Here is a 10,366-nt window from a genome sequence, read left to right on the forward strand (position 1 = left end):
GAGAAGCGGAGGCGGAGGACGGACCCACCGTGAACTCGGGCCGCGCCTTTGCGCGAGAGATGGCAGGACGGAGGAGGTGAGGTCGACGAGCGACTTGAACCCCGCGAGAGGGAGGAACGAGGGGAGGGCCGAGAGCCCGCGGAGGAAGACCTGAGACCTCGGTGAGAGGGGGTAGACGTCGACCGGAGCCCCCACCGCCACACCGGAACACGCGCGCGGGGTTAATCCCACCGCCAGGGCACCCACCTCGGCGCCCCGGCAGACCCCAACACGCGCCTTCCCGACGGACGACGGGGCCGGACGGGCCCCCCACAGACGCACCTCGGACAGCAGGCCTCCACACCGGCGGGACAATGACCGCTGCTAGCCTCTTTCCCTTTGCCCTCGCGGGGCAACCTTTTCACCTCGCACGCAGCCCTCTCCAAGACCGCGCAAGGCGCCGGCCACGGCCGCAGGGCCGGGACGCCCTCCAAACCACAGCTTCTCCCGCCCGCCGAGCCGGCTCCCTACCCCTCCGCCCCCCAAGACCCCGCTGACCGCCCGGACGCGTGCGTGCCCGGCCGCCCCCCATGCGGGGGGTCCGGCAGCACGGCCACGGGTCTGCCAGGGGGAGAGGGGGGGAGAGGAAAAAGTACCGGCCGCGGCGAGCGGGGAGGGGGAACGACACAGCAGAACGAGGGCCGACGACGACGGCAAGGGCGGCCGCGGCAGGGCCCCTCCCGGAAGGGGGAAACCTCACAAGGGACCGAGAGGCCGCTCGGACAACGGGCCGGACAGGGCACGCGAGGCAAAACCGGCGGGAATCACACTGCACCACTCCCCTGGGCAGTCCCACCACGCCCGCAGCGCCGAGGCGACCCGAAACCTGACGGCCCCCCGGGAGCCCGAGGAGGCGACACCAACACGAGAGAGAGCGATGTCCACGCACCGATGCCGACCGACGAAGACCCACGAGCGGCAGCGGGTCCCCACGTCCGACGACGCGCCGGACGCGGCCAACAGCCGTCCTCCCACAAAACGGCCCGCCCCCGAGAGCGAGATTCAACCAACGCCAGACGCGGACCCTCTCGGCCCCGAGGAGGGGGAAGGAGGGCTCCCGCGATTCCGCCAGCCGTGGGAACGCTGCCACGGGAAGGGGGGACGAGGCGACAGCCACACAGCCCGAGAAGCACACAGCACGCAACACGCGCGGCACAGGCCCGCGTCGCGGGAGCGGCCAAAGTCGTGGACGCGAGCGAGAGGGACGCACGCGACGGAAGGCGCGGGTGAGGCACGGGAAGACGGGCGGGACCCGGGAGCCCACCGTCGCCTCCCCAACACCCCATCCCGCGGCGGCCCCCAGGAGGGGAGGAAGGTACCGCGCACGCGGGGGTGTGCACGGAGTCCTTTCCCCAGCCACCACCACACAACCGGGCCGACCGACCACACGGCCCCGCCACCACGGCAGGACGACCGACAGGCTCTGCCCCGCGTGATCCCTCCCCAAACTCGGAGCGGGGAGGCGCGGGCCGCGGTAGACGAGAGAGCAAACGCTGCGCGCGCAGGAGGTGGTCAGGGGGCGAGCCCTCGAGGGGACCGACCGGGAGAGACCCCTCGAGACCCACACCCTTTCCGGAAGATAGCTAGAGAAGGCAACTTTCTCACTGAGGGCGGGACGGACCCAAAACCCCGACGAGCTCCGGCAACCGAGAGGATACGTGCGACAAGCGCACACACAGGGAAGCGAGAAGACCCACAACGCGGGGGTCCGCGCGGGGGGGTCTGCGGCAACAGGAAGGTTCCCTTCCAAGGGTACTTTGAGCATCCGCGGACAGAGGAGACCCTGCAACCGGTCCCCCCCGAAAGGCCAGGCCCCCCCCAAGCTCCCCACAAGGAAGCAAGGAGTTTCACGAAACTTCTCAAAAAGGCCAGCCGCGACCGCTCAGCACCAACCCTACGCGCAAGGTCCGCGAGTGCGCGGGGCTGGGCGCTCACCCGACGAAGGGGGCTTGTTTTTCCTAGCCCCCTCCTCTCCTCCTCGACCCCCCTTTCACGGGCTTCCCGGACACGAACGGGAAGGCACAGAGCCAGACAGATAACCGGCAACCGAGAGAGGATGCGTGCGACAAGAGAAGACCCACACGCGGGCATCCGCGCGGGGGGATCTGCGGCAGCAGGAAGGTTCTCTTCCAGGGGTATTTTGAGCATACGCGGACAGAGGAGACCCTGCAACAGGTCCCCCCCGAAAGGCAGGCCACTGCCACTCTCCAAGCTCCACACGAGGAGCAAGGAAGCTTCACGAAACTTTTCAAAAAGGCCAGCCGCGACCGCTCAGCACCATCCCTACGCGCAAGGTCCGCGAGTGCGCGGGGTGGGCGCTCGCCCAACGAAGGGGGCTTTTTTTTTAACCGCCCTTCCTCTAATCCTCGACCCCCCTTTCATGGGCTTCTCGGACACAAACGGGAAGGCACACAGCCAGACGGAGCACCGGAGGCACGCCAGGAAACGGGAAGCGCCACCACCAACTCAGAAGCGGGCACCTAGGTGGCAAAACCTGGAACGATCCAGGAGCACCTCTGCAAGAAACAGAACGCGCGTGCACACACCAGACGGGAAGGTTATGCATCGCCACCAGCCAACATTCCCCGGCTCAGGGAAGATGGGCAAGCGATCCACGAGGACCACGCGAACCACTGCGAGAAGTGCGCGCGGGTCAGTGCTCGGGCCGGAGAGCCGCACCCCTGCCTTCCACACACCACCGGAATACGGATAGGGTGGAGAGACGAGGGGCCCGCTGGCAGAACGAGAAGAGCGGCCGCCATTCGCCATGAATGTCCGTCCCTCGCCTGGCGCGGCTTAGGCCCTGGCCCGAAGAGAACTCAGGAGCACCACATCGATCTAAGCAGAGTGAGCGACAACACGCAACCGGGAGAAACAAGCGAGATAGGCACGTCTTACACGCGGGGCAAGACAGTACGGATCCGGGCAGAGACACAACGAAGGTGCTGCCACAAAAAAAAAAGTGCACTCGGGAGGCACGTGGCAGGAAGACTCAGACACCACAATCAAGAGAGGAGGATTCAGGACTCTCCACCTCCCCCCCCGCCAAAAAAAAAAAAAAATGCACTCGGGAGGCATGTGGCAGGAAGAACCAAGACACCGCAGACAGGAGAGTGGAGGATTCGGGACTCTCCACCTCCCCCCCGCCAAAAAAAAAAAAAAAATGCACTCGGGAGGCATGTGGCAGGAAGAACCAAGACACCGCAGACAGGAGAGTGGAGGATTCGGGACTCTCCACCTCCCCCCCGCCAAAAAAAAAAAAAAATGCACTCGGGAGGCGTGTGGAAGACGTGGAAACGAAAGACAGTGGAGGTTCGGGACTCCCAGGAAAAAAAAAAAAAAAAAACCAGCGGGAGGAACACAAAACACTAGCACGAGACAGCTGGCTGCAACCATTCCACACAGGACACAGGTGTGACAACGACAACGTGGAAATCGGGAAAAACGCCTGAGAACGCAGCAATATCACAGCCCCTGGTTGTCACAAGCTGCCCAGCAAGCGCACACACAAACGGGAAGCAAAAGCACGGAAAGCAGGAAGCATGTCTCGGGCACAGTTTCAGGCAAGGCGACAGACCCAAGCCGATATGCAAAGAAAAATAGGCTGGACAAGCAAACAGCCTTGATTGAAAGGGTCTTTTCTCTTTAGTGTCCTTTAGTGTCCTTTAGTGTAAATAGGGAAAGGACAGCGTGTCACTACATATCTCCAGGTCCAATAGGAACAGATAGAATAGATCAAAACCATAAAAATGACAGGGAGGAAGATGACAGCCCACAGAGAACAACTGGAAGTCATACATGGGGGGGTGGCCCAAAAATGTCCCCATGAAGAAAAGAACCGGACGTCAAACGAACAACTGGTCGACCTGACAACCGGGAATACTCAAAATACCGATAGGTAAATGAAAAAAAGGCGGGACCATAGCTTTCCCTCGGCTTCAGAAGTAAAGCGCCCCCGGTGACAAAGACAGAGAGGGCTTCTGGAGAAAAAAAAGATCCGACACTCCAGCTGGCCCGGCCACATCGGCTTGTAAGCCGGGCCCGTCGCGTCCTCTCGGACTCAGAAGTACAGTGACACCCGTGACAGGGTCACGGAGGGCTTCTGGAGGAAAAAAAGATCCGACACTCCAGCTGGCCGGGCCATATCGGCTTGTAAGCCGGGCCCCTCGCGTCCTCTCGGACTCAGAAGTACAGTGACACCGGTGACAGGGACAGAGAGGGCTTCTGGAGGAAAAAAAGATCCCAACCTCCAGCTGGCCGGGCCACATCGGCTTGTAAGCCGGGCCCGTCGCGTCCTCTCGGACTCAGAAGTACAGTGACACCGGTGACAGGGTCACGGAGGGCTTCTGGAGGAAAAGATCCGACACTCCAGCTGGCCGGGCCACATCGGCTTGTAAGCCGGGCCCGTCGCGTCCTCTCGGACTAAGAAGTACAGTGACACCGGTGACAGGGACACGGAGGGCTTCTGGAGGAAAAAAAGATCCGACACTCCAGCTGGCCGGGCCATATCGGCTTGTAAGCCGAGCCCCTCGCGTCCTCTCGGACTCAGAAGTACAGGGACACCGGTGACAGGGACAGAGAGGGCTTCTGGAGGAAAAAAAGATCCCAACCTCCAGCTGGCCGGGCCACATCGGCTTGTAAGCCGGGCCCGTCGCGTCCTCTCGGACTCAGAAGTACAGTGACACCGGTGACAGGGTCACGGAGGGCTTCTGGAGGAAAAGATCCGACACTCCAGCTGGCCGGGCCACATCGGCTTGTAAGCCGGGCCCGTCGCGTCCTCTCGGACTAAGAAGTACAGTGACACCGGTGACAGGGACACGGAGGGCTTCTGGAGGAAAAAAAGATCCGACACTCCAGCTGGCCGGGCCATATCGGCTTGTAAGCCGAGCCCCTCGCGTCCTCTCGGACTCAGAAGTACAGGGACACCGGTGACAGGGACAGAGAGGGCTTCTGGAGGAAAAAAAGATCCCAACCTCCAGCTGGCCGGGCCACATCGGCTTGTAAGCCGGGCCCGTCGCGTCCTCTCGGACTCAGAAGTACAGTGTCCCGGGTGACAGGGACACGGAGGGCTTCTGGAGGAAAAGATCCGACACTCCAGCTGGCCGGGCCACATCGGCTTGTAAGCCGGGCCCGTCGCGTCCTCTCGGACTAAGAAGTACAGTGACACCGGTGACAGGGACACGGAGGGCTTCTGGAGGAAAAAAAGATCCGACACTCCAGCTGGCCGGGCCATATCGGCTTGTAAGCCGAGCCCCTCGCGTCCTCTCGGACTCAGAAGTACAGGGACACCGGTGACAGGGACAGAGAGGGCTTCTGGAGGAAAAAAAGATCCCAACCTCCAGCTGGCCGGGCCACATCGGCTTGTAAGCCGGGCCCCTCGCGTCCTCTCGGACTCAGAAGTACAGTGACACCGGTGACAGGGACAGAGAGGGCTTCTGGAGGAAAAAAAAAAAAAAAAGATCCGAACCTCCAGCACCGGGCCACGTCGGCTTGTAAGCCGGGCCCGTCGCGTCCTCTCGGACTCAGAAGTACAGGGACACCGGTGACAGGGACAGAGAGGGCTTCTGGAGGAAAAAAAAGATCCCAACCTCCAGCTGGCCGGGCCACATCGGCTTGTAAGCCGGGCCCGTCGCGTCCTCTCGGACTCAGAAGTACAGTGACACCGGTGACAGGGACACGGAGGGCTTCTGGAGGAAAGAAAGATCCGACACTCCAGCTGGCCGGGCCATATCGGCTTGTAAGCCGAGCCCCTCGCGTCCTCTCGGACTCAGAAGTACAGGGACACCGGTGACAGGGACAGAGAGGGCTTCTGGAGGAAAAAAAGATCCCAACCTCCAGCTGGCCGGGCCACATCGGCTTGTAAGCCGGGCCCCTCTCGTCCTCTCGGACTCAGAAGTACAGTGACACCGGTGACAGGGACAGAGAGGGCTTCTGGAGGAAAAAAAAAAAAAAAAAAAAGATCCGAACCTCCAGCACCGGGCCACGTCGGCTTGTAAGCCGGGCCCGTCGCGTCCTCTCGTACTCAGAAGTACAGTGACACCGGTGACAGGGACACGGAGGGCTTCTGGAGGAAAAAAAGATCCGACACCCCAGCTGGCCGGGCCACATCGGCTTGTAAGCCGGGCCCGTCGCGTCCTCTCGGACTCAGAAGTACAGTGACACCGGTGACAGGGACACGGAGGGCTTCTGGAGGAAAAAAAGATCCGACACTCCAGCTGGCCGGGCCACATCGGCTTGTAAGCCGGGCCCGTCGCGTCCTCTCGGACTAAGAAGTACAGTGACACCGGTGACAGGGACAGAGAGGGCTTCTGGAGGAAAAAAGATCCCAACCTCCAGCTGGCCGGGCCACATCGGCTTGTAAGCCGGGCCCGTCGCGTCCTCTCGGACTCAGAAGTACAGTGACACCGGTGACAGGGACAGAGAGGGCTTCTGGAGGAAAAAAGATCCCAACCTCCAGCTGGCCGGGCCACATCGGCTTGTAAGCCGGGCCCGTCGCGTCCTCTCGGACTCAGAAGTACAGTGACACCGGTGACAGGGACACGGAGGGCTTCTGGAGGAAAAAAAGATCCGACACTCCAGCTGGCCGGGCCACATCGGCTTGTAAGCCGGGCCCGTCGCGTCCTCTCGGACTCAGAAGTACAGGGACACTGGTGACAGGGACAGAGAGGGCTTCTGGAGGAAAAAAGATCCCAACCTCCAGCTGGCCGGGCCACATCGGCTTGTAAGCCGGGCCCCTCGCGTCCTCTCGGACTCAGAAGTACAGTGACACCGGTGACAGGGACAGAGAGGGCTTCTGGAGGAAAAAAAAAAAAAAAAGATCCGAACCTCCAGCACCGGGCCACGTCGGCTTGTAAGACGGGCCCGTCGCGTCCTCTCGGACTCAGAAGTACAGTGACACCGGTGACAGGGACAGAGAGGGCTTCTGGAGGAAAAAAAAGATCCCAACCTCCAGCTGGCCGGGCCACATCGGCTTGTAAGCCGGGCCCGTCGCGTCCTCTCGGACTCAGAAGTACAGTGACACCGGTGACAGGGACACGGAGGGCTTCTGGAGGAAAAAAAGATCCGACACCCCAGCTGGCCGGGCCACATCGGCTTGTAAGCCGGGCCCGTCGCGTCCTCTCGGACTCAGAAGTACAGTGACACCGGTGACAGGGACACGGAGGGCTTCTGGAGGAAAAAAAGATCCGACACTCCAGCTGGCCGGGCCACATCGGCTTGTAAGCCGGGCCCGTCGCGTCCTCTCGGACTCAGAAGTACAGTGTCCCGGGTGACAGGGACAGAGAGGGCTCCTGGAGGAAAAAAAAAAAAAAAGATCTGAACCTCCAGCACCGGGCCACGTCGGCTTGTAAGCCGGGCCAGTCGGGTCCTCTCGGACTCAGAAGTACAATGTCCCCGGTGACGGGGACAGAGAAGGCTTCTGGAAGAAAAAAAAAAATGCGTAGGACTTTAAGCCTTCTGGTCGACCTAATAACGTCGCCACCAACCTTCTATTTCCCCAAAGGGCGCGCAGCAACTCGGTCTGCTTTGCCCATCTCCCGGTACAACCTCCTTGGTACAGACTGTCCCTCCACACGACACCATCTCCGATACGCCCCGCCTGCTTGCCGGGTCTCATGTCACCCTGGCCGCCTCACCACAGGCACTTCCCTCCTCTGTGTCACCAAGCGGAGACGGCAGGAGCGTTGCGGAAACTTGTCACCACTAGGTGTCGCCCGACAACGGTCTCCATCAACCAAACAAACCAATACAGATCGCTCACGCGCCGCCACATTCATTCACTCATTCGGTCTCTCCCGAGGGTCCTCCCGAGCTCAGGGTGGGACACTCGCGCACGCACCACGGAGCAGCGTACCCACCCACCACTTCTCCCGAGTGGCACAAACGGTCCCCATCGTCCCGCCCGAACATAGCGAACGCGGGCTAGACTCGGGCACCCAAAAACGAAAGTAGGACAGTGAGTGGTGAAAACAGGCGAAACCGTTCTCTAAGTCAAAGTACGTGGCTGGCGAATCGGTCTGCGGGGCGAGGGAACAGGCACAATTAGGGGAACGGAGCACAGTATAGGAAGGGAGCATCTAAGCACGGTGTCAGTGGAAGGTGGCGGCGACCTCAGTTCCACCCCATTTAGGTCTCATTTTTAAAACACTCTACCGCTTGGGGTTTGTTGTTTTCTGGGGCTCGCTGCCACCGCCCGCCGGCCACTCACCCGCCCGCCCACCCGCTGGCTCGCCCTCCCCCCCCCCCGCCCGCCCGCCCGCCCGCCCGCCCGCTCGCTCGCTCGCTCGCTCGCCCTCCCCGCCCCCGCCCGCCCGCCCGCCCGCTCGCTCGCTGGCTCGCCCTCCCGCCCGCCCCCTTTTCCAAGACTAAATTCAGAGTTAAAACAGTGGTGGAATGGTTAAAATGCCCGTTTGTATTTATTTTTTTCTAGGAGTACCCCTTCATAGTGATTTGCTTTCACTTTGGCCAGAAAAATATTTATTTTATGCACGACTTCCCCTCGTCCTCGCGAGCGTGTGTGTGTGTGTGTGTGTGTGTGTGTGTGTGTGTGTGTGTGTGTGTGTGTGTGTTTTGGTTTTTTTGTTTGTTTGTTTGTTTGTTTGTTTGTTTATTTGTTTTGTTTTTTTTCTGAGAGCATACTAGATCACCTCTCGGAATGGGAACAGTAAGGGGGTGGGGAGAGACGACTGATCAAAGAATCAGTAACTCTGCAGGGTGGGGTTGGTTGGCAAAGGGGTTTCCTTCAGAGGTTGGAGAATATATAGCCAGCCACCTTGGGAAGATTGCTAAAGAGAGTCAAGCCTCTCTTGCTCTCTTTTCTTGGCCTCCCTGCCCTGCCTCATAATAAAAGGTGAAGAAAGGCCAAAGACATGGAGGAGAAGGGAGGGGGAGGAAGATAACAAGTATGATATTAAAATAATTTTTGATAGACTCACGCACTCAGGAAGAGAACATGAGAGCCTCAGTGGGACCCTGTGTCTGGGTCCCTGAGGGTAAGGGAAGCATAACAATCCGTAGGTCTTTCTGGCTAGCAGGTAAAATTAAATCAAATGAAAAAGTGAAGTAAAAATCGATTCGAGGAAGATAACAAGTATGATAGTAAAATAATTTTAATATTTTAAATGTTCCAGGACAGCCAGAACTATAAAGAGAAACCCTGTCTCAAAAAACAAAATCAAAAACAAAAACAAAAACAAAAAAAAAAACCCTAAAAATAAAAAAGAATTAGAAAAAAGATTACAGAAATCAAACACTAGCCCAATAGATGGCAAGTCACTGCAATCACAGCAGAAATATTACACACACACACACACACACACACACACACAGACAAACTCTGTCATAAAATCCAACGTGCCTTCATGATCAAAGTTCGATAGTACTAGAAGAAACATATGTCTGAAAATAAAAGCCAGAACCTTCTCTGCTTCTGTTTTCTTTTGCCTCAAGATTGGGTTTCTCTGGATGTAGCCCTGGCATCCCTGCCTGGAACTTACTCTGTAGGCTTGGGTAGCCTCAAACTCACCCAGGTCCTCTCTGCCTGCCTGCCTACCTGCCTACCTACACTCTGCCACCCACACAGCCAGGCAGAAGCTAGAATCTTTTTTTATTTTTGGCCTTCTTTTCATTTATTTGTTTGTTTGTTATTATTACTATTAGTTTTCAATGTAAGTGTGTGTGTGTGTGTGTGGGGGGGTGCTCTATCTGCTGCCTAGATGACTGCATATCAGAAGAAGGCACCAGAAAATAGGTGAAGCCACCATGCAGTTCCTGAAAATTAATTTAAAAAAAAAAAAAAGGAAATTCAAATCACATAGTAGGTAGATATCTGCGCAGCTGTCAGAGTGCTGTTTAAGGCTTACTGTAAATAATAAAAATTGTTATGTGTCTTTTATCCAAAAACAGAAGGGAGGTGGTGTACCTGCATATCTGTTCCTTTCTACTTCCTTGTTCTGTCACTAATTTGCATATTGACCTCAAGAAGATGGAAGGCGACAAGTGGGTGGCAGCCATCTTGTCCTCTGACTGACATCTGTCCTCATAAAGATGGAGGTGGCTGGCTGTCACGTGACCTACTGCTCAAGGTAGCTTTTGTTTCCAGCCTCTAGGTGGCCTAGTTTGCATATGCAGAAAGGTGAGGAGGCTCCCTAAAGCAGCCTGAACCCTTGACCATCCACAGACAGCCTCATACTTTTTGGTTATACTTTTAAACGCCAGACTCTGAATTGGTCAGTCTAAATTCTTTTGGTTTAATCAAATTTTAATTAAAATGCATAAAAAACGAAAAATATAACCAGTCATTCTGGAACCCCTTTTGTGTAACTCAGAC

Source organism: Mus caroli, unplaced genomic scaffold, assembly GCF_978045245.1.
Source record: "Mus caroli unplaced genomic scaffold, Mus_caroli_1 scaffold_33, whole genome shotgun sequence".
Lineage (NCBI taxonomy): Eukaryota > Metazoa > Chordata > Mammalia > Rodentia > Muridae > Mus > Mus caroli.